The sequence below is a fragment of the Canis lupus genome, chromosome 9 (assembly GCF_011100685.1).
Source record: "Canis lupus familiaris isolate Mischka breed German Shepherd chromosome 9, alternate assembly UU_Cfam_GSD_1.0, whole genome shotgun sequence".
Taxonomy (NCBI): Eukaryota; Metazoa; Chordata; class Mammalia; order Carnivora; family Canidae; genus Canis; species Canis lupus.
In genome coordinates this window covers 52,441,525-52,465,872 of record NC_049230.1, presented here as the reverse complement: position 1 = coordinate 52,465,872, position 24,348 = coordinate 52,441,525, and positions in this window count along the sequence as shown.

Below are 24,348 nucleotides of genomic sequence, written 5' to 3'. Positions count from 1 at the left end.
CAGTGCCAGCCGGGGAGGCCGCCCCAACTGGCTGGGCCGGAGAAGCTTCCTGTGAAGCCACAGCCCTTTGAAACATTGACTAATAAGGTTTTCTTCTCTTTCGAAGTTGAATGAGTCAGTAGCTTCATATAGGATCCCATCTGTCCGCTCCATCCCTGCCAGTCGGATTCTAGGCCCCCGGCCAATTGAAAACACCAAACTAGCTTAGTATGAATCTGCTCAACGACGAGTTTTGGTGAATGTTCTGTTTTCCCTCGGTGGAAGAGAGGCCTCTTGACTGCCCTTCTGGGTTGGGTCCTGCCTCCAGGATGAATCTAGAATCCTGCAGCCAAGGAGCTTGGATGGCTTCTGAATTAGTCACAGGAGGCGGAAAGCAACAAGGAGATGGAGGAAATGAGCTGAACAGACGGGAGGCGTCTTTCCCCAAGGTGCTCGGGGCGGGAAGGGAGTACCCGCAGCAGTCTCAGCCCTTGGCCACTGTAGGGCGAGCCTTTCTTTGCCTGGAGGTCTCTCTGTCGGGACCCTGACCCCCGAAGTCTGTGCCTGACACATGTCATTAATAACTGCAGAGTGACACCCAAGTGCCCAGTGGGCAGGGAGTGTGTGGTGCCTCTCGGCAGGGCTCTCAGGGGGACAGCACCCACACCACAGCTGCTGGGTGGCACTGGATGGCGCCCCAGGGCTCATAGAGCCTGGGTCAGCTGCCAGAGGGGGTGCAGAGGGGCATGCTTGCTGCTGGCTGTACCCTCCTTCTCCGTGTGGGAAGATGTACAGCTCATGGGGGCGGGCACCCAGAGACCGGACTTCAGCAAAGGGCAAGCAAAACCCCTCAGTGTGTCCGCGGAGCTGCCACAAAGTCCAGGTGCTTTGCTCTGATGCAGCTGCGGCAGCAGGGAGGAGACACGGAAGGGCGTGCGTCCTGCCCACAGTCAAGCAGGGCAGCTGCAGGGAAGGCATCGGAAGACGTGTCCCCTGGGCACAGAGACAACAGCTGTCCACAGGAAGTGGGCAGAGGACCATTTGGGGGCCTTTTGTGCAGGGAACCCCCCAGCAGACCACTCAGTTGTCAGCCGATGCCCTTACCACATTGTCCCCACGCCCCCACTCGGACAAACACCTGCCACTGCTCTCAGGACCCTCACTGTTCTCGACCGATCGGAGACAGGCCCAGCCTGTCTCCCTCTGCCCCTGGCCACCCTGGCCGCCCTGGCCTGAGGCTCCCGACTCCTCGTGTCCTGCCCCCGTCACCACTCATGGTTCCTTCTGCCCCAGGGCTCTCCCCTCTTCCCCCTGACTGCTGACCTCTCTCTTCTGATGCCTGGTGACCAGACGTCAACCCCGGGCTTCCTTTCCGGCCTTTCCTCAGCCCCCGGCTGGCCCAAGGCCCCGTGTCCTGGGTTCTCATCGACTCCCGGCTTGAGGTGACACATTCGTTCCTGGGACCATCTGCCCTGCCGGCCTGAAGGAGTCCCTGAAGGATAGTGCTGTCCCACTCGGTCACCGTTTCATCCCTGGGGGCCAGCGTGAGGCCTGGCACATAGAGGTGCTCATGAGCCCTTGCTCAAAGGAAAGAACGAGTCCAAAGGTTCAGGTGCCGAGAACCAATGCTACCTGGAGTGGTCAGGATTCCTGACAAGGAATTCAGTCGTCTAGAGGGTTTCTAGCCCAGTCCTGGGTTCGAATCTCCATTCTGCCACTGACTGGCTTAGTGGTGGCCTTGAGTAAGTGGACATCCCATCTCTGGGCAAGTGTTGTCACCTCTTCCTTGTACAGGGCAGTAGGAGGAAGCAAAGAGGTGACACAGGACAGGGAGCCCGAGGCTCAGAGCCCGGCACAGGGTGGGCTCAGCAGGCAGGGGCCAGTTGTCCTGCCATCTCTTGTCCTACAGGCCCGGGCACCGCTCACTCTTGCTCCCGGGTGGGGGCAGGACAGCTCTCCTCTGGCTGACCCACAGCCGTTGGAGCTGGCGGGGCCGTGCGGAGACATGGAGGGCTGTGGGCTGCAGGCAAGCTGGGGCAGCGCCCCCACTCGGCCCCGTGATTCTGAAAGGAGCTGCCATCGCCCCCACCGGCCACCCCGCATCCACAGCCAGCACAGCCTTTGGGAGAAATGAGGGGACTGGCCGCCTCGCGGGACAGCACGTCCTCCCTCGGTGCTGGCTGCCGATGCTGCCCTGGGGACTCTGCCCGGGGCTTCCCCAGTGCTCTTCCTCTCCCCTCGCCTGGCCTCAGGAGCTGCTCGGCTGGGTCATTTACCAGCAGCACAAACTCAGGCTCCCTCAATTGCCGGAGACTCAGTTTCCTCATCTGTAAGGTGGGGGCAGTAATCCGTACCATGCACAATGAGATGTTCATGAAACTGCCTGGCACGAAATGGATCCCAAAGAGTCTGGGCTCCTCCTCTCTGCCCACAGCTTCCTTGCACTGTGCGAGTGTCCCCCTGGGGTGATCCAACCCCATCACCTACATTCTAGAAGCAGCAGCCTCCTCTCCAGGCTTGGGGCAAGGTCTCTGATCCCCTTGCCACAGCCTGGTGAAGGCACAGAAAGGGTTCTCACCAGCAGGAGGCAGTGTTGATGAGAAGCCACCAGCCCAAGGAATTGAGGGATAACGGGAATTTCAGGAGTGGCATTTGTGGCAGGATACTTTCAGGCAGGGGCTGCTGTGCCCGTTGAGGTAATGGCTTGGGTGAGGACAGAGCTGGAGGGAGGCAGGGGAGCAAAAGCCACTGTGCCCTCCGGATGAGGTGCCGAGTCCCAGCCCCTCCACTCTCCGGTGTGTGACCTTGGACAAGTCTCTCACCCTCTCTGAGTTCTCCTCCAGAAAGGGTGGGTGATAATTGGTGCTAATCCCCCCAGAGGGGTGCGCTGAGGGCTCTGCACGGCAGCCTTGAGCACGGCGCCCAGCCCGTGGCCAGTGCTCTGTTCCTTAGTCACACCGCTGCTGTTCCTATTTTCATTCCCAGGAGCTGGCTGCGTGTTGGGCAAATTCATCAGCCTCCAGCCCTCGTTGCCCCAACAGCAAGGCTGAGGGACTACAGCTTGCGGCTTGGGGAGGGGCAGGCATGGCCAGGCTCCTACCAACCCGGTTCCTTGGAAAATATACATAATTTTTTTTGCCCTTGGACTGGCAGACAGAACGAACACGGTTCCGTCTTTACATCTCTAGAATAGCCAGCCCTTCACAAGGAGCCGGGCCTGAGCAGCTTCCCAAGCTCCCGGTCGGCACCTGCGGATGGACCAGACGTTCCTCTGCGCGCACCTGACAGGCAGGGGGCGGGGAGGGCCGGGAAGGGCAGGCCGGGGTTAGGATCTTTGCGGTAGACTGACTCAGCAGCACGGATGGTGCGAGACCGCCCTTCAGCACGGATGGAGCGGAGGCCCATGAGGCTGAGGGCCTTGGGCAAGGTCGCTGTGTCCCTCCCCCCAGGGCCACTCTGGCATTCCTGGGGCCCTGGCCAGTGAGGCTGACAAGCCCAGAGCATCAGGGAGCAGGCCAGCGGGGGGGTGGGGTGGGAGAGGAGGTGGGGGCCTCTTGGGATTGCCAGCACTTGAGGCTGTGGGAGGGCTAGAATTTTCCGGGACCTTCCTGCAGGAGCGGCGACCCTGGTCAACCTGCCAGTCTGGGCATGAGCTTCTGGCGCTGACCCAGAGGCAGCTTCCAAATGCTTTCAGGCAGAGGGCACTGGGAAGCCAGCTCAGGCTCCCCTGCTTCCTAGTTTGGGGGGCAGCAGGGTGGGGGGCACCAGGCTGACACCCAGTGGGAGGGAGCCAGCCACTGCCTGCAGGTGGATGGGGCAGGGTGAGCAGGGCCTGGGCTGAGTGGGGACCGTGAGCACGGAGCTGGCCAAGCAGGTGTCTCTGCAGCCCATCTCCCACGTCTGTGGGCGAGCAGAATGAGATGAGGAGGGACAGCAGCAGGGATGGAGACAAGAAAGAAGGAGAGACAGGGGGTGAGGGGGAACTCCACCCTGGCCATTAAGTGTGAGTGAGGAAGGGGCCCTGGCGGTGCCCCCTTGTGGCATCACCTGCTGCCATGGCCAAGGAGCAGATCTGTTCCCATGAAATGGCCAGTGTTTCCTCTCCCCTCCCTCGATGCCACTTCCTGCTGTGATTTGCCATCACCTCCGTGGGAGAAGCACTGAAATGACCAAGTGGCCGCTGTCATCGTCCTCTGACCATGGTCCCCCATCCCCTGGCTATGTCCCTCCTCTCCTCCAGGAAGCCTTCACGGATTTCTCTCGGCCCCACTGAGTATGGGGGGCGGTGGGTGATCTTACATCTCTAGAATAGCCAGCCCTTCACAGGGAGCCAGGTCTGAGCAGCTTCCCAAGCTCCCAGTTGGCACCTGCGGATGGACCATTCCTCTGCACGCACCTGACATGTAGGGGGCGGGGAGGGACGGGGAGGGCAGGTGGGGGTTAGGATCTTTGCTGTAGGCTGACTCAGCGGCATGGATGGTGCGAGGCTGCCCTTCAACAGACTGAGAGAACAGCAACACTGCGCCCTGAGCCCTGAGTGCTTCCTACCTGGGGAGGACCGGGCTGAGTGCTTTCTGGGCAGGGGGTCCGACTGCACCTTTGACACGGACCTGACACAGCCATGGAACATCAGGGTCACGGAATGAGCAGCTCAGAACCAGCGTTCCTTCCCACCAACTGGGGATGGCAGACATTCCACTGGCTGGCTCCCATGAGTCTGTCTGGTGGTGGGGAGCCCTGTGCTAAGGATTCAGCAGCCATGCTTGAGCTCAGTGGGAAAGGGCCCTGGGATCGATTAGCAATGTCTGCCATGGGTGTGGGTGGGAGAGTAGTAGCCTGAGTGCTACACGTCGCCTTGTTGGCTATGCCCTGCTGGTCCTGAGTTGCTAGATGCCTTCCTGCCCCAGCAGTTGAGAAGTCCACAGACTTCACTGGGGCCTTACAGGCCCATTGGTCCTAGAGCTGAGTCCAGGGTTATCACAGAGGGACCCGGGGCACCGTGAGGATCTGGCTGGTGTGTGCACTGGGCATTTGCAGTGATGCCCCAGTGCTCAAGGCTTTAGGCACTTTGGATTTTAGATGGAGCCCACAACAGGGAGAATGCTGGAGTTTGCAATAAACGTTTTCAGAGAACACCTTTGGAGCTGGTCTATATTATCACAGAACTCCCCTGGGATGTGAATAGGAGGGCTGTTGGAATCTAGTGCAGCACTTTCATAAAAGCCAAATGAAATGCAAGCTCTGGCGGCCTTTGGCTCCCATGACCTTGAGCTGCTTCTGCATCTCAAAGCTGCAGAAATAAATTCTCCTCCATGCAGTCTGTAGAGGTGCTTCTCAGCGACCTGCTGTGGGTGCTGGGAGCAGCCCAGGCCCTAGCAATAGTGAGTGTAGATGGGGTGCGTACTGGAAAGGAGTGAGTGAGCAAACGGCATGTTGTACCCAGTTTACTAGGTGGACCAGGTTGGTTAAAATTTGTTCATCTGAGAAATTGGTTTTCTACTCTTTTTTGGTGAAATTTAACAAAGGAAAAGCTCATGAAAATGGAGTCAGGATGCTGGAAAGAGGAGCTTCCGTGCACTGTGCCACCCGGAGTCACTTACAGGAAGAATCACCACTCACAGACCCCAGCAGAGGCATCCGAAATAGGAGGGAATCACAACTACAGACCCAACAGCGAGGATAGACTTTGCATCTCCTGCAAGGAATCTGCTACCCTAGCGACTCGGCCAGTGAGGAACTGCCTTCCTGCTTTTCTCCAGTGGCCTTCTGTTCAGGACAGCCCCTCCCAACGTTCTCCTCCTCCACAAAATAACATTCCTCTCTTTTCTTTGTTGAATTTGCCTGGGGTTTGCCATAGCTTGCATGTCTCGAATTGCAATTATCTGCTATTCTCGAATAAACCCATTTTCATGGTAAAGTACCTGGTGGTTTTATTTTGTAGGTTAACAGTTTGTATTACCTTCTGGGTCTGAGGAAGGAAAGGAGAGTCTATGGTCCTCATCCATAGTGGTGAAATCTAAAGTGGAAATGGACAAAAAAGTAGGAAAGACAACAATGATGATCATGACACTAACGATGCCAGGTACCACCTGCCAGGGGCTGGCCTTGTGCCAGGCTCTGTGCTAAGTGATTCTAGTTAGTTTCTGCAACAACCCCATCAAAGAATGCTATCAGTCCCGCACTGCAGATGAGGGAATGGAAGTCCAGAGAGGCTCATGCTGTCAGTGAGAGTCAGAGCTGGGGTTAGGGCTGCTGGCCTCTGGGGCCTTTGCTTCTGATGCATCCGTGGTGGCATCAGGCTGCCTGGCTTTGGGTGTGGAGGCTACCATGCCAGCCCCTGGTCAGGAGGGGAGCTGGGGCATTGACCCCATGGGAGTCATGTGCATGGGCCTCCCAATTCCTTCCCATGGTACTTCTTGAACTCCTGGTCTTGGAACTGGAACTTGGGGCTGGGTCTCATCAGAAGATTTTAGACTTCTTAAATTGCTAGAACCTTTATAATTTAGCAAATAAGAATGCGACTTGGATCCACAGACAACATGGTATTGACTGGCTTATTGGCATGATTTTGGGTTGAAGTTGAGAACAAATGCACTCTAGTGGAGGCCTCATGGGACAGGATGAAGGCGCCTTTGAGGTCACCGAGGTTAGAGGTCATAATGCCCCATGAGGAAGAAGGCCCCTGGTGGGGTATGGTAAGCCAGGGCCATGCCCCATCTTTTCTTTCTCCAAATTTTTGTTTACTCTTAAGAAGATCACACATAAAAAGGGGCCCATGAGTGTATGAATTAGTGCCCATGAGTGTATGAATTTTCACAAACCGAACACCCATGTAATCAGCACCTCATGTCAATGCAAATGGAATGAATGTTTTAGAACCTTTTAGAATCCTTGAAAGAAGGAGAGAGAGTTTCATTCGAGCCCAAGTTGGGACAGCTGCCCGGGATACACAATCTTCACAAAAGATGCTCCAGAGAAGGAACATTTGGTGCAGGGTTATATACATTTTTTACATTAAAAAGTTACAAATCATTGGCCATTTCAGAAAGCTTCAGACTTTAAGTTTCTATGACATGCAGGGCTCTATGACTTTAATCTTATGGGGACCAGGGAAGTTTCTTTCCTTTTTCTTATCTTTATGTGTGGAATGCTCCTTTTTTTGGTTATTTTTTTAAACGAAACAGATGTACAATGTGTGCTCAGGGCAGAAATAGAGCCCATGCATTGAGGTTTTGCCAAGTCATTTTGACCTTGGTAAATATTAAAGTGCAGATTCCCTGGGAGTCTAGGAGCTGTGCCCACAATCATTAAAAGTTGAACATTTCCTTGATTGTAGCACTCAGAAGGCCCCTCACGTCTCTCTTTGCACTTCACGTAAGCGGAATTATACAGCACCTGCTCATTATGCCTGGTTTCTAATGTGCGCCATTGTGTTTGGGAGACTCACCCACATTGCCATGCGCAGTGGCAGATGGGCACTTCGCATTGCTATATAGTATTCCTCTGGCGAGGAACTCCACACTTCACCCAACCTCAAGTTGTTGGGTTTCTGGGTGGGTGTACACAGGGATAGTATGAATATGCTGGTGCACGTCTCTTCCTGAGCGTGCTTGTGCATTTCTGGTTGGAGCAGAGTTGCTGGGCCATTGGGTGTGTGTATGGTTAGCACTGTTAGAGACTGGCACACAGTCTTCCACAGTCATGTTCTGACCCCCATCCCACCAGCAGTGGGTGATGGCTGGAGTTGATCCACATCCTTGTCAACTCTTAGTATTCTCCATCTTTTTCATTTTGGCTCTTCTGAGGGGTGGGGTCAGTGTAGTGGCACAACACTGTGGCTTGCCCTCACATTTCCCTAATGGCCAATGTTGAGTTCTTGTTACATGCTTCTTGGCCACTTGGGAAGCTGGTTAGCCTCTCTGGGAAGTACCTGTTCAGGCCTATTTTTCTCCCAAGATGTCTGTCTTTTTCTAACTGGTTTGTAGGAGTGTTCTAAGTACAGGTCCTTATTTTGCAAATAAGTGCTACTCTGTGGATTACCTTTTCCTTCTCTTCATAGGCACCTCTGTTGAGTGGACATCCTTACAATAGTCCCATCTATTAATTTATTAATTTCTTTCATGTGTGAGAATACATTTGGCACCCTGTGTAAGACGCCTTTGCCTCTTTGGAGGTCACAAAGATGTCTCCTCTAAATGTTGTACTGCTTTGCCTTTCACATGTAGATATGCAATCCATCTGATTTTTTTTTTTTTTTTTTTTTTTTTTGTAATTTGTGAGGAGGCATGTTTTTGAGAGGACCTTTCCATTCTCTCTGTCCAGGCTGGCCCCGTTGACTGTGTTACGGGGAGGAGCTTCTGCTTCTGGCAACTCTCTGCTCCGTTGCTCAGTTTGTCTATCTTTGTGCCAATCCTATGGTGTCCTAATTACTGTGGCTTTATCATGGGTCTGATAACTGGTAGCACAAGTCCACCAACCTTGCCTTTTGTTTTTATGATCTTCTTGGCCCTTTGCCTTTTCATTTATGTTTCATTTATGTTTCATTTATGTTCATTATGTTTTATATCATATCATATCATATATTTATATGTCATTTTCCACCAGAAATAAGCCCACTGGGATTTTGATTGAGATTGCATTGAGGTTAGATATTACTCAGGGGAGAAGAACATATTTACAGTATTATCGTTTTCCAATCCATGAAAATGGATGGTCTATTCCTCTATTTGCTTAGACCCTTGTTAACTTGTCCCCAGTAGCGTTTTGTAGTTGTCAGTATAGAGGTCTTGCGCATCTTCCTCAGACTTCTTCCTACTCTGAAACTTACAGCTACTTTACAAGATTAGAACAATGACCAATCCTAGCTCCTACGTGCCTGCCTTAAACATGCAGCTGTTCTGTCCCAGCTGAGCGGGCCTGTGAATGAGAGGCCCTCGGAGGCCAGATGTTCTGCATTTTTGTTTTTAATCTTCGGCTTTTAAAGTCCTGGGCCTTGGGATGCCTGGGTGGCTTAGTGGTTGAGCATCTGCCTTCAGCTCAGGGCGTGATCCTGAAGTTTTGGGATCGAGTTCCGCATCCGGCTCCTCACAGGGAGCCTGCTTCTCTCTCTGCCTGTGTCTTTGCCTCTCTCTGTGTCTCTCATGAATAAATAAATAAAATCTTACAAAAATAAAATCCTTGGCCTCGATGGTGTACATACAGAAGAGAGTTAGCACAGGAGGCTTGAGGCAGCGTTCCTTTGAAAGGCCTGCTTGCAAAGCGGGCCTTGGACTGACATCTGGGGAACTTGGATTTTGGGACAGCTTCCACTGCTCCCTAACTGATAAGAATGGCTCACTGTGCCTAAGTTGTTTGTGTAAACCACGAGGTTTGCTGATCTCCTGCTTTCCTTTGAGGAGTCTGGATGTTTGGCATGTGTCAGGCAGAGGGTACCTATGTGACCAGCCTGTGAGGAGGAGCTTCCCCGGTAGACATCACTCTACACATGTTGTCACAACACACTGCAGGGGAGCGAAGCATGTCCTGTGTGACTCCATTGGGAGAGAACTCTTGGAAGCTCATGTCTGGCTTCCTCTGGGATTTGTCCCATTGCCTCTTCCCTTTGCTGATTTTGCTTCACATCCTTTTGCTGAGCTACAGCTATATGTTGAGTCCTGTTAGCCTTTCTAGTGAAACACTGATCCCAGGGGTGGTACTGGGGACCCCTCCTTGTCCCTGACAGAGGCCCCAGGCCTCCTGCTCCCAACCCCAATCCAAGGCTGCTTCTGGAGGTTATAACTGGTGCAATGTATGTATCAGTTGGAAGAAGCTAAGTATCAGTTTCTGAGGTGAGAATGTTTTTAATCTCAAGTTGTATGAAGGAGCGCCTGGGTGGCTCAGTTGGTTGAGTGTCTGCCTTCAGCTCAGCCCATGATCCCTCAGGGTCCTGGATGGAGCCCCACGTGGGACTCCCAGCTCAGTGGGGAGCCTGCTTCTCCTTCTCCCTCTACTCCTCCCCCTGCTTGTACTCTTTCATGCTGTCAAATGGATAAATAAAATATTTTTAAAAATAAATAAAATAATAAAGTGGTATAAAAAAGAAGTGGGTGCACAGCAGTCTGTGCCATGCAGTGTAATTTTAATTCATACACAAGATGTCTCTTTCAACCTTGAAAAGGAAGAAGAATCTGACACCTGCTATACCACGGATGAACCTGGAGGACATTATGCCTCGTGAGGACGAATTCTGTATGAGGAAACTGGGGTAGTCAAAGTCATAGAGACGGAAAGTGGGATGGTGATTGTCAGGGACTATGGGGAGAGAGATGGGGATCGGTATTTAATGGAGACGGAGTTTCAGTTTTGGGAACGTGAGAAACTTCTGGAGGTAGATGGTGGTGGTGGAATGTACTTCATGGCACTGAACTGGGCACTTAAAAAATGGTCAGAAAGGCAGACTCTGTGTTATATATATTTTACCACAATAAAAAAATTACAATAAAAGGGGTGTGTCTGTGTTCATGTCGACACAGTTCCAGGAAGGCACAGACTAACACGCTCAGTTGTGGCCATCATCTCCAGAGGGAGGGATTGTGGGGGATCTTTTTTTTTGGTAAAGATTTTATTTATTTATTCATGAGAGACCGAGAGAGAGGTAGAGACACAGGCAGAGGGAGAAGCAGGCTCTCTGCAGGGAGCCCAATGTGGGACTTGTTCCCAGGACTCCAGGATCACGCTCTGAGCCGAAGGCAGATGCTCAACCACTGAGACACCCAGGCATCCTGGATTGTGAGATATCATGATCTCTTACTGCTTCTCTATCTTCCACGTCTTTTGGCATGAGATATACAGTGCTTTTTTTCATGCTAAAAAAAACATTAAATACAGAAAAGCAAGAAAAAAGAGAATAAACATTTATAGAAGTATTACTTTTGCAATTTGACAAAAAAGAAATCTATCAACAATAAATAGTATGAAGGGGTAAAAAAAATCAATGTCCTCAACCAAACTGAAATACTGGGAAAACGACAACAACCTAATTGTTTTGCAAAAACACCTCAAGCCATGCTCCAACTGGAAAATAGTCTGCGGCGGTCCCGGGCCTCCTCTGGGTCAGGATCCAGAGGACCGGAGGACTCCTGGCCCCCTGGAGTCCTGAGCCAGACTCTGTGTGGAGGTCCGGGTACAGTCCTGTGGGAGCCCTCTCTGGGTCTGACAGTTTGCTGCTGCCTTCGGGGCCCATATCCCTGGGGTTCTGAGAAACTGCGTTGGAAGAGCCTTCCTCCATCTGCTGGCGGCTGTGTTCCTGGTCTGTGGGGCCGTGGTCTATCTCCAGTCCATGTGCGATCCAGGTCCTCACGGCCCGCCCGTGGCCACTCTCCAGGAAGTGGGGCCAGCCCCCAGCCCCAGGGAGGCAACAGAAGCTGGGCATGGTGTGCTGGAAGATTCGCCTGTAACAGTGACAGCCCCACATGCTCCAATGTGAGGGGACAGAGCCTTTTGCCTACAGCGTGTTGTCATTGTGCTTCCACGGGCACAGGGCTTGGCTCCGGCAGGCTGAGGGACCCGCCCAAGGTCACCCAGCTGGTGGTGTCTGCAGGACTGCGTCCTGAGGGCCCCTGGGGGCTGCACCCCCTGCCCTGTAGACCACCTGGAAGGGGGGGAGGAGTGGGCACGCACCCCGCAGCCCTAGCTCCTGGGACGGCAGACCACGAACAGGTGGTTGTCACATCCGAGAGGACTCTCTCCCCAGCCCTGGAGCATCCCTGCAGCTCGTCACCTCCTGACCAAGTGCCTCCTGCGGCTGCAGCAGGAGAGGGACCCGCAGCACAGCCGGCGGCCCCGCTTCCCGCACCCCACTCCCGAATCGTCCTCTCTCTGGCCCAGGAACAGCCTGCTCAGAATGCACGGCTGCTCGGGGGCTCATGAATTATGTATGGGCGCCAGATCAATCCGTCAGCACCCTGTCAGGGAGGAATCAAAGGCCCCGGCGGCCAGCGGACAGCTCTCTCTGCGAGGAGACGTGAGCTTTCAAGGCCCGCGTGGGGCCTCCGCCGCCAGCACTGCGCCCCCCGCCCCTCCCGGGCACCCTGCTCTCTGTTGCTCTGCCAGGCATGGATTTGACAAATGTCTTTAAAGGCAAGGGAGGGGGTGACAACAAAACGCCTGGGCCCGGGTGTTTTGAGCACATTCCAAGATGCTCCACGTGAATAATTGATGCCAGCGTCGGGTTTGTCATGAGAAGGTCACCTTGGGTGGGTGTGGCTGCAGCCACCGTGGCACAGGCTTCCCCTCCACACCAGCACCAGGCAAGCGGGCCGCCGGGGGCCGTAGTCCAGCTCCTGGACCAAGATGCTCTGCTTTGCTCTGTTGGGGCCCAGCACTAGGGAGGGCGGAGGGTGGGGGTGGGGGTCTGGCAGGCTCGGGAGGGTGGCAGGAGTGTCCCCAGGCTGCCACGCCAAGTGACCACACACTGCCCGGCTTGGGACCACAGAGATGTCTTCTTGCTCAGTTCGGGAGGCCGGAGTCTAGGGTGCTGGCAGAGGGGCTGCTCCTGGAGGCTCTGGGGGAGAATCCGTCACTTGCAACTCTCCTGGCTTCTGGTGGCTGCTGGCAACCCGCAGCATCGCTTGCAGTGCAGACGGGTTACCCTGGTCTCTGCCTCTGTCCTCACATGGCATTCTGTTCTTTGTGTTTCAGTGTCCCTCTTCTCTTTTTATAAGGATGCGTGTCCTTGGATTTAGGGCCGGCCCCGATTCAAGCCAATCTCAAGATCTTAATCTTAATTGCATCTACAAAGACCCTCATTCCAAATAAGATTCTGGGTGGTCACATCTTCAGGGGCCACGGTTCAACCCACTTCAGCAGGAGACAGAACAGCCCCAGGGACAGTAGGGACAGGGCTGTCCTACCTGGTGGCTGCTGTGATCTCCGCCTTTCAGGGCACAGCTGGGCCCAAAGCCCACCAGGGTCAGAGGCTCAGGACCCTGAAAGGGAACCTCCAGGAACCACTGCCTGCTTGGCCCCGGGTGCAGCCCAAAGTCCCCAGGTTCCGGGTGGCTTGGGTTGGATGGGATGTCGTGGTCCCCAGTGAGCAGATCAAGAATGTGAAATCCAGATGGAGGAAGTGACTTTGCCAGGGTCCCGTGCCAGGGAGTGGCCGGCTGGGGGAAGGTCAGCGAGTGTCCTTGTGACTCAGAGCTCACCTTCCCTCGTGCCAGGCTGCCTGGCTGTGCTCGGCCTCTCCCTCGTGCACACCCCGCACGCCAGCCATCCGGACCCGTGGTCCATGGTTCTCAGGCCTGCTGCACACTTGGATCCCCAAGCTCTGGGAATTCAGATTTAACTTGAATGGGGAGGTATGTTGTAACTGTTAAAAGCTCCCCAAGTGACTCTAACATGCTTCCAGGGGCTGCTCCCTGTGCCCAAGATCTGCCGGCTTTCATCCGGGCCTCTGTTTAGTGTCACTTCCCTGGGGAGGCTGTCCTGACCTCTCTGACTGGGCCTTCACTTCCTATTAAATGCACCACGTACAGCTCCTTCACTGGAGGCAGCCCAGCTGGAATTTTGCATTTGTATATGTGACTCTTTGTTTCAGTGATCCTCTCGGTATCAGATAGAATGCGCTGGGCCACAAGTAATAGAATAGTCAGTGAAAAGTTGCTTTAGGGATAGGGGCTTATTGCTTTCACATAACCAGAAACTTGAGGTTGACTCAGGAGCTCAGGCAAGGACCTAACATCGTCCTATGTTTCCACTACCCTGCATGATGATATGATCTCGCCTCATGGTGACAAGATAGCGGCCACAGCTCCAAACGTCACATCTTCCGACAATAAGGTCCATGAGGAAGGAGAGAAAACTGCAACTCCCTGCTATTCTTGTTAGGGTTCAAAACTTTCCCAGAGGCCTCTGACAGACCCCAGGTCCCAAATGACTGAACTGGGCCACCTGCCCATGCCTACCTGTGGGAAGTCTGGGGAGGCAGATGTTTGGGCATTTTTAGACTCTAATTTGGGAGATGGGCTCTGATAACAAGGAAGTACAGGCAGGACATTGTCTCATGGGTGGATCACCCAGGAGTCTCACTTCCTACACCCTAGACCAGTTCTAAATTAGCACCTTGAAACCCCAGGGCCTGTGTTGTTTCCCTAGCACAAAGCCAATCCTCCGAACAGCCTTGTGTTCCTTTAGAGCCGAGCATCCTCCGCGCAAGCACACGGTCGGTCGGTCCCCAGCCCAGGCCCTGCACACAGCTGGGCTACCTGTGCCAGGACAGCGGGCCCCCCCGGCACCCCCCGCCCCGTCCACACGGCTCTGTGCACGTGCAGGCTTCCCTCCTGGACCCGTCAGTTTACAGAACACAACTCTGGCTAATGTCAGGAAGACACAGAAGGGTCTATGAAAGGAATCAGGGCTTCCAGAATCAAGAGCAATAGTAGGAACCTCACATCCACTGGGAAAGTTATTATTAAAAACAACAACAACAACAACAACAACAAAACGGAAAATAACCAGAGTTAGCAAGGATGTGAAGACATTGGAGCCCTTGTGCCTGGTGAGAAGGGAAAAGGTGCAGCTGCTGCAGAACGCAGTACGACAGCTCCTCAAAATAGACAGAGACTTGTCACTGGACCCAACAATTCTACTTTCGGGTGTTTATCCCAAAGCATCAAAAGCAGCGATTGAAAAATATTTATTTATTCCTGAGAGACACACAGAGAGAAGCAGAGACACAGGCAGAGGGAGAAGCAGGCGCCCTGTGGGGAGACCGATGCGGAACTCCATCCCAAGACCCCGGGATCACGCCCTGAGCCAAAGGCAGATGCTCAACCCCTGAGCTACCCAGGCGTCCCCAAAGTAGGGAAGTGTGCTGAGCCAGACACACAAGGACAAACACTGCCTGGCTCCTTGGATGTGAACTACCCAGAACAGTCCAATTCCCAGGGACAGAAAGGAGGGTGGTGGGTGCCAGCGGCTGAGTTCCAGTTTGGGACGACGAAGGGCTCTGGAGACGGCAGCAGGGAGCTTGCACAACAGTGTGAAGGTACTGAATGCTGCTGGAGTGCATGCTTAAAAATCGTTAAAATGGTAAATCTCATGGGTACGTTGCCATGTAAAATTAAAAAAAAAAAAAGCAAAGGTGAAGAAGCCAGTGGTGGGAGGGGCAGGTGGCAGGCGGCTGTGGGGGCCTTGGCGGTACATGAGCCAGGGGGAAGCTGCTCCAGCTGTTTAGCCCTTGGGTCTCGCAGCTCAGGGTCGACATGCCAGGGAGCAGTGGTCTCGGTCCGTCCCTGGGCTGGGGGATGGGGGAGCCTCCAGCGACAGTCCTTTCAGAGAGCATAAATGAGCCTGTGCTTGGCGGAGGCCCGGAGCAGCCTCGGGTGCTGCCCAGGTGCTGCCCCACAGAAACGTCCGGGGCTGGGCAGGGAGAGGAGGAAGAGTGCGTGGAAGCCTGGGGCTCTGGGGACATGTGCGAGGCCAAATGGCTCACCTAGGAGGTGGGGGAACCTCCTCCCTGACCTGCCTGCTTGCTGTAAGGAAACTAGGAAACCTGTCCTCTGCCCGCTTTGAGCCTGGGAACCCGGAGCTCCAATGTCATAGACCCAATCGGATCCAACTATGTAACAGTTGCTTTGGGCAAAGGGTCCTTCCCACTCCCAGGCCGTCCCCGTCCCCCCATTCCTCCCCGGCATGGTGGCCTGTGGTGCAGGTGATGTGGCGGCGGCTGAGGGGAGAGGGGTCTGCAGGCACAGGGTGGCCTCATCTTAGTCTCTCTCTGCCTGGGCGGTGGCTGCCCAGGAGCCCTCAGGACCGAGCACGATACTGTTGGTAACATCCTGGTGGGTCCCCCCTGCCTGGGCCCTGGGATGCTCTGGCGTTGGCTCAGCCCTCCTTTCCCCCTGTGTCTCCCCCATGTCCTCCATGTGACCCACAGCATCTGCTGCAGCATCCTCGTCCTCTTCCCAGAGTGGCCCGCAGGCTCTTAGCTGCCTCCAGGTGTGTGGGGGTCTCTGCACCCACTCAGGCTTCAGAGGAGCTGTAGGTGTCAGGGAAAGCTTCACTCTGCTGCTGAGTTCCCCTGACTGGGGTTCTGGGGTGGCGGAGGGCTGCCTGGGAGGTGATTCCCTCTAGAGCCCCAGATGTGAGCCTGAATGGAAACCTCCCTGCTCCTAACTTTCTTTTTGACTTATCCAACTTTCCTTTTGACTTCTGGGCTGAAGTCCGAAGTTTCTTTTATCTCTCTCTCTCTCTCTCTCTCCCTTTTCTCTCTCTCTCTCCCTTTTCTCTCTCTCTCTCTCTCTCTCTCTCTCTCCACCTTTTGCCCCTCCCTGTCCAGTTTTGAACTAGAACTTCATCTACTTTGCATGGGCAGGGAAGGCTGGGCTTTGGGCTTCCTACTTCTAACATCAGGAGAACATGCAGGGATAGATTAGCAATGTTTGCTGTGGACACAGCGGTGCGGAGACAGGTCTGTGTGCTACTCATTTGTCACCTAGGACTTATCTGTGACCTATAGCTGGCTCTGAGACCTATCTGACCACATCCAGCAAACTTGTTGGGTGGGACTGAGGACCCCCTGAGTGAGAGGCTGTCCTCTGGGAGGGAACATTAGGTGACTAGCCTGACTCAGCAACAAGCCTCAGTGGCCTGGGGCAGAGATACCATTCTGAGTTGGACAGTTACTTGAGTTTACTTGGGGTCTAACTCCTCAAAGATTTACACCCACGTCCAGAGGACAGGGAGGCTATGAATGACAACTGAAAGAGCAGTTCCATTAGCTCAGAAAGATCCCAAGTGTTCGGATGAGATTTGGCCGGGATCTCTCTAACAGAATATAACAAAAAGAAGGGAGATCCTGCTGAAAGCCTGGGGGTGGGGCGTGTAGGCAGAAAATGTGGAGGGTCCTCCCCAAGGGTCTCCTCCTCATGCTGATTCTCCACCAGATCCTGAGACTGTCTCCTGTCTGTCGGGAAGACAACGACCATTAATTTCTACTCGTTTCTTTCCATGGCTGCTCTGGGGATGTGAGTCTCAGCATTCGGGGTCCTCTAAGAGAGGCCTCTGCAGTGCCGGCTTCCAGACATGGCGTAGACTCCCGCCAGCAAAACCATCCATCATCGCGTGCAAACAGCCTGCCTCCTAAAGGCCACGTTATGAGGAGATGCCAATAAGTGTATTTACATTTGCTGTGCTCCATCAGGGCAGCCACGCAGAGGCATCTGCTGAATCTGGACTTTCCTTCCACATCCCCATCTGCTCCTCAATCCCACTTCATCGATTGTTGATTGAGTCCATCTTGGACAACCAATCGCCAGAGGGTTGGTGGGCATTTTTTTTTCTTTTAATTTTCTGTATCAGGTTTAATTAAACCAAGGTGTGCCTGACCCTGTCAAATCACATCAAAACGGGTCTCCCTACTGCATGAGGAAAAACATCAGCATAAATTATTGATTAATCTTCATTCAAACTAATCTATCAATGACTTTCTCTGGCTGGGTGGACCTGGGGAACCCTTCAGCATTTCAATGCAAACGGCATCTGGAAGCTTCATTTCAAAGAGATCTGAGACACTCGGTAGCAGTCAGGTTGCTTTGGTCACTTCAGGGGTGTCAGGGGCAGCAGTGCCTGTGATGTGTCTCTCTGGTCAGTGAGCTCCATCTGGTGACAGCTCGGGGGTCAGGGGGGTGGGTGATGAAAAGACACATGCACACAGCACGCAGATATAAGTTGTCGAGCGCTATGGTCGAGGTGTTACGGAGTAATACTGGTAATCACACAGAAATGTATGGTACTAATATGGAGGTTTCACATTTACACTGCCTTGGAGAAGATATTAGGAATGGCTGTGTGCCGAGAAATGTGAAAATTAAATGTAGAGGAAATAAAATACTCTAAAAACATAGCTTATCAAAACCACAGTGAGAAAAAGCATACTTACCTATTAAAGAAATTGAATCGAAAATTAAAACCATCTGACAGAGATATTTTCAGATGGCTTCACTGGCGAATTCTACCTAATGTTTTAAAAAGAAATAACTGCCCCCTAATCTTACACAAGATCTCCTGGAGGATGCAGAAAGAAGAGTTACTTCCCAAGCCATTTTATGAGGCTGTCATAACCTCGCGGTAAATCCCGGTAAGGGCATTACAACAAAGGAATGTGATGGATCAACTGTCCTCGTGAAAACAGACATAAAAATACTTGACAAAAATACTCGCAAGGCAAACAGAACAATCTTACAACCAAGTGGGATTTATTTCAGGAATGCAAGGTTGGCTTAACATTCAAAAATCAGTCGTGATAGAATGCAGACGGAAATTGGTAGGATCATTTCTACTGAAGCAGAAAAATTATTTGATGGAACTCAGTACCATCCATGAAAAAGGCAACTCTGAGTAATTAGAGGAGGGGAAACATCCTTCACTTGATAAAATATATGTACTGAGAGTCTGCGGCAGACGACGCAGTGGGGAGCAGGTTACGGAGCCTCCCTGCCCCCAGCTAAGACCGGAAGTGAACAAGGGTTTCCCACTATCATTGTTTTCATTCCGCATCATCCTGGCGTTCCTGACTGATGAGATAAGCAAGGAAAGAAGCATTAAGGATCTAAGGGAAGGGAACTGCTGTTCGTTATAGATGATATCATCACAGATGTTAAGATTCCAGTAGCATCTACAATGAACTACCTGGATTCGTGAGTTCGGCAAGATTGCAGAAACAAGACCAATCGCTCAGTTTCCTTCTTCCAGGAACAAACGAAAAGGAAATGAAACAGAAAATAACATTTGCCATAGCATGCAAAAGCGAAAAGAGTGAGGAATCGTTCTATGGAAAGGCTTTTGGGGGACCCTCCCCTCCACCAGACTGGATGGAGCCTGTGGGCCACACAACAGCTCCGTATTGATGCCAATTTCCTGGTTTGGATTCTGTACCCTAGAATCATAAGATGTCACCACTGGGGGAAGAGTCCACAGGCTCTGTACTCTTTCGGCAGGTTCCCGTGAATCTATCATTATTTCGAAATACAGTCTTTGAAACATGTATACGCTTTGATTTAGTAATCCCTGTTTTGTGATTCTAGCCTCAGGAAAAAATTTAAATGCACTCAAAGATGGAGTTAAAAGGACAGTGTATTTGTTTCCTAGGGCTGCCATAACAAAGTACCACAGTCTTTGTGGCTTTAACAACAGAAATTTCTGTTCTCACGGTGTGAGATCAAGGTGGAAGCAGAGTGGGCATCTTCTGAGGCCTCCCTCCTGGGCTTGCAGACGGCCACTTTCCTGCCATGTCCTCACATGGTCTCTCATCAGACTGTGTTGTGTGTGTCCCCGTCTCCTCCTTATGAGGACACCATCCCAACGACTTCATTTTACCTTAATTACCTCCTTAAAGGTCCATTTCCAAATAGGCACATCCTGAGGTCCTGGGGGTTAGGACGTCACCATCTGATTGGTGGGGAAGGGGCGCAGGGCAGCCATGGCATCATCCTTTCCAAGCATCATCTCTGGCAATGGAACCCAGAAACAGCCCCCATGCCCACTAGTGGGGGACTGGTGGCCACACCAGATTTTCATGGATCCGATGGCGCATCAGGCAGTTATTTATGAGGAGATAGAAACACATGCTTATGAGCAGTTCATGACGCTTACAAGATGCAGGTGAGTGAAGGGGAAAATCTGGATCTCAATCTGCAGGGTTTGCACTAAACAGTAATTGTGCTTCTTTCTGAGCGTTGTGATTATGAGGAACTTTAATATCTTCTCTGTGGCGTTTTTTATCTCTTGCCTTTTGAAATAATGACCATGTAATGTTTAGGTGATAACTTCTTTTTTTTTTTTTTTTAGGTGATAACTTCTAAAAAAACGTGTTAGAAAAGAACTTTACAGCACATTTCACCATCCTGGGAATTCACCAGAGAAAACCATGACGAGAAATTCTATCCACCACTGGGGTTCTTGTTCATCAGCGAAGGGAGTAGCCTCTAGTTGATTTAAGTAAACGTGGATTCATCAGAAGGGCACTGGGGCGCACAGCCTTGCTGGATGGGGCCTGAGGACATAGCTCAGAGCCCAGGTGAATGGAAACCAGCAGGACCAGTTCAGTGACAACGCCACCAGTGCCGCTGGGGTGAGATGCTGTGGGTGACCCTCGCTGCTGCTGCCACTGGGCACCATCGTGCCTGCTTTGCGGTGTCACTGCCCATCACTGGGATCCATTCTGCAAGGTCTCTGCTTCTCACCACTTGTCTCTGGTGGAGGTCGGGGCGGATGCTGCCAATGTACTGGGTCTGGGCCACCTCTGTGTGTTTGGCTTTGACGGTGGAAGGTTGGCTCTGCCTCATAAGGGAAGCTGTCCGCTAACCCAGAAAGGGGATTTGAGTGTTGGTGACCAAACAAAATGGCACCCTCAGCTCTTATGAACCAAGAGCAGGAATCCAAAAACTATGACCCATGGGGTAAATTTGGCCCAATGCCTGGTTTTGTACAGCCCATGAGCTAAGAATGCTTTTACATTAATAAAAAGAAATCAAAAGATAAAGACTATTTCTTGACATGTGAAAATTTTATGAAATACAAATTTCAGTGTCCATAAAGTTTTATTGGTACACAGCCACGTTCATTTGTTATGTGTCGCCTATGGTTGCTTTTGGCAGAGTTGAGCAATTTCGACAGACATCCAGAGCTACAAATACTGACAATCCAGCTCTTTACAGAAAGTTTGCTGATGAAAAAAAAAAAAAAAAGTTTGCTGACCCCTGACCAAGACATCTTCTGGGGCTCATGCCAGGGCAGGATGGAAGACAGCTTCTCAGAGACAGTCTTCATGTCTTTGAGCTGCCATGAACATGCCTCAGCTGTCTTTTGGTTTCTGCTTCTCATTTTGCATCTTGTCAGAACTCCTGCTACCAGCCCACTTCTTTACCTTCTTCTCTAGAGCTTTCCTCTGTAGTTCTTGGTTTCTGCTTTCTCACCGTGTCTGGTCCCAACATCACTCCAGCATGCTCCTGGCCCTTCCCACCCCACACTCCACCTCATGACCTTCTCTCCACATCTTTTCAGCTCCTCTCTGGCTGGTTGGTCCAGCCTATGTAGGCAGTGCTTCTTGCCTACATAGGGCCCTCTATGGGCCAGGGACCAGCCCTCAGCTGGGGCCAGGGCAGGAGCTGTGACATATGCAGTATGGACACCCATGGCTGTCCATGCGCGAGGACATGCTTCCCTTTGAAGATGCTGGGGTGTTGGCAGGTACCACACGTCCAAGTAGACCATGGAGTGATGTAGATGCGATGCATGCCCCAACATGTCCAGCTGTGTTCAGCAGAGTGGAGGAGCGCTATGCAGGGCTGTTGACGGTGTGCCAGCCTCCCCTTCCATGTACTGAGCCATTTACTCCTCGAGTACTTCAAGAGGGAAATGAGTGACCTGGCCGAGCCTGTCTCTCTTTCCTCCTGGCACATAGCCAGACACATTTCCCAGCCTGCCTTGCAGTCTGGTGAAGCCGTATGCTGAGCTCTGCCCGTGGAATGTGCGTGGAAGTGATCCATGCCACTTCCAGGGCTGGCTCACAGACCACCGTGTGGGAACTCTTGCTTTCTCTTTGCCAGCATCTGCCAGCTGGATGCTGACACCAGGACAAGCTTGGAAGCTACACGCAGAAAATGGCAGAGTGCCTTTTAGCCTGGGTGTCTGAGTTACTGTGTGGAGCAGAGCCCCTCTGGGACGTTGATTACACTTCCCCTGAGTGTGGCAGATTAAAGATGGTCACAGATTCCATGAACTTCTCCCCCTGAAAGGAGGGATTTAAATGCCCTCCTCTCACATGACTGGCCTCGTCACTGCTTCGACCAATAGAATACGGTGGAAATGATACTGTCCACTTCTGGGCCCACTAACCTTCCAACCTCTTGGGACTCTGAACGATCTTCTGCAGTGTCCGCCTTGCTGGAGAGCCCATGGAGAGAGGCCATACGACTACAAGGGGAGACCCTGAGAGCACACGGAGAGGCCCAGAGACTACCTGAGAGGGAGAGGGCCAGCAGCGACCAGCCTTCCAGGCAGACCTGCCGAGGTACCAGGCTGGCGAGTAGAGCTGTCTTGAACCCTCCAGAAAAGTTCAGCCACCGGCAGGATGCCATGAGTGATCTCAATCGAAGCCACATGGAACACAAGATCACGCAGCCAAGCTCTGCCTGAATCTCTCACCCACCAAATTGTGAGATTAAATAGAATGGTTGCTGTTTTAAGATAGTTTTCAAAGTGGCTTAAGAAAAAAATGAAGCAGTAGATAACCCGAATGTGCAGGGAAATACATTTCTATTGTGTTATGTTATGAATCTTTTGGGGTTTGTCTGGGAGCTGGTATTACCTTAAGTAATTCGGGGGCTGCTGATTAGGCCCGTATTACAGGTGAGACATAGGGTGTCCAAGCAGCTCCCCTGAGCTGACGGATAGAGAGGTGGGATGTGGCACAGCAGGGGATCTGTTCCAGAAGGTCTGATGGAGCTGGCTCAGCTGCTGACTCTGCTTCCAGTTGCCCCGGCTGGGCCTGACCCTGGGTAGATCCAGGTCTGATCTACCTGTGTTTGTGTTCGTTCTGGGGCAGCTCTTTCCAAGGTGGGTCACCTTGAGTTCAAAAGGCAAGCCCCGCTGTGCAAGCACATGTCAGGCTGGTGCTCAGGATCCACTAACATCCCCCGGCCCCAGCCAGTGCCACGGCCACGCCCAAGAGTGGAGGCAGTAACCGTGCCCACTGTGGGGCCAGGTAAGGGTGAGGACGACAACACCCAGTGGGGAGGGGAGGAATCAGGACTTGCTCTATTTTTTTTTTTTTAGATTTATTAATTTATTGGAGGGAGAGAGAGAGAAAGAGAGAGAGAGAGAGAGAGAGAAGGAGAAGCGGTAGAGGGAGAGGATCTTTCAAGCAGGCTTCCCGTTGAGCATGGAGCCAGACATGGGCCTCCATCCCAGGACCCACAAGATCATGATCTGAGCTGAAACCAAGAGTGGGACACTTAACTGACGGAGCCACCCAGGTGCCCCAGGGCCTGCTCTTAGCACTCTAGTCCCTCTGTGACCAGCACATCCCATCTTGGGTATTTTGCTTGTTGTCTATTCTTCAACATTGTGAGTTCTCGTCCCCCTGGGGAGGTGAACTGTGTGTCATCTGCCCGGGCCCAGAGCACTGTCCCCAGCTCCCCGGCCCCTGAGCCAGGCGACTCACCTCTCCCCCTGGGCTCATGTTGGCCACCACCTCACTGTCCCCCTCACAGCCGTGAGCAGGCTTTGGCCACCTAAGGATGTGCGGGAGCCTGAGGGGCAGATGGAAGGTGTCAAGGCCTCCCCAGCGCAGAGCAGCGTTGGCAGGAAAGTCTGCGCAGCCACAGGCCCGTCCGAGGAAGCTCTGGAGGGTGAGGCTGTGTGTAAAACTGAAGGTATTTTTAGCTGTAAACTTTATCAGAAGAAAGGCTGTGTCAGGCCCGAGGAGCCCATCATCTCCCAGGGCCGAGGCTCTTCTGGAAGGAGGGGAAGGAGCCCCAGAAAGGCTGGAGGAGCTGCCGTCTGTCCGGCTGGCCATGGCTCCCCTCCCAGAGCCTCTGAAGAAACGAGAAAGCATGGTGGTGACTCAGGGATCCGAGATTCCCGCCCTGCAGCTTCTCTAAGTACAGAAGTGAGCCTTTCTCCCCTTAGTCACAGCCTATCCAGTGTCCGGGCGCTCCTCTCACCCCGGGGCCGGGGAAACTTCTGGGCCCTGGACCCCTGGGATGCAGGCTGCAGACCCTCCCCACATCTCACAGCTTTGCCAACGAGGCTGGGTTGCCTGCCCCAGAGCCCTGGAGCTGGGAGGGACCCCGGGGCCCAGGCACCCAGTTCGTGCCGCTTCCCTACTCTGAGGGGTGCCAGACACCAGACCCGGGGCCTCCTTGCTGTCCGGCCTTCTCTCCGTCCTGGTCACCTAGGCCCCTGCTGGGAGGTGGTGGTGTGCCAGGCACTCAGCCGTGGCCACTCCCAGACCAGCCTGCGGGCTTCCCACAGATGCTTGCACCCCCAGCTCCCTTGCTCAAACCCTGTCTGTCCTTGCATGCTTATTTCAAATGCCGTCGCCTCCGGGAAGCCCTCCTTGCCACTCAGGTTCCTCTTCTTCTTCTTCTTTTTTTTTTTTTTTAAAGAATTTATCTTTTTTAAAGATTTTATTCATTTATTCATGAGAGACACAGAGAGAGGCAGAGACACAGGCAGAGGGAGAAGCAGGCTCCATGCAGGGAGCCCGATGTGGGACTCGATCCCGTGACTCCAGGATCACACCCTGGGCCGAAGGCAGGCTCTCAACTGCTGAGCCACCCAGGGATCCCACGAGGCTCCTCTTCTGAATTCCCTGGAGCCTGCTGT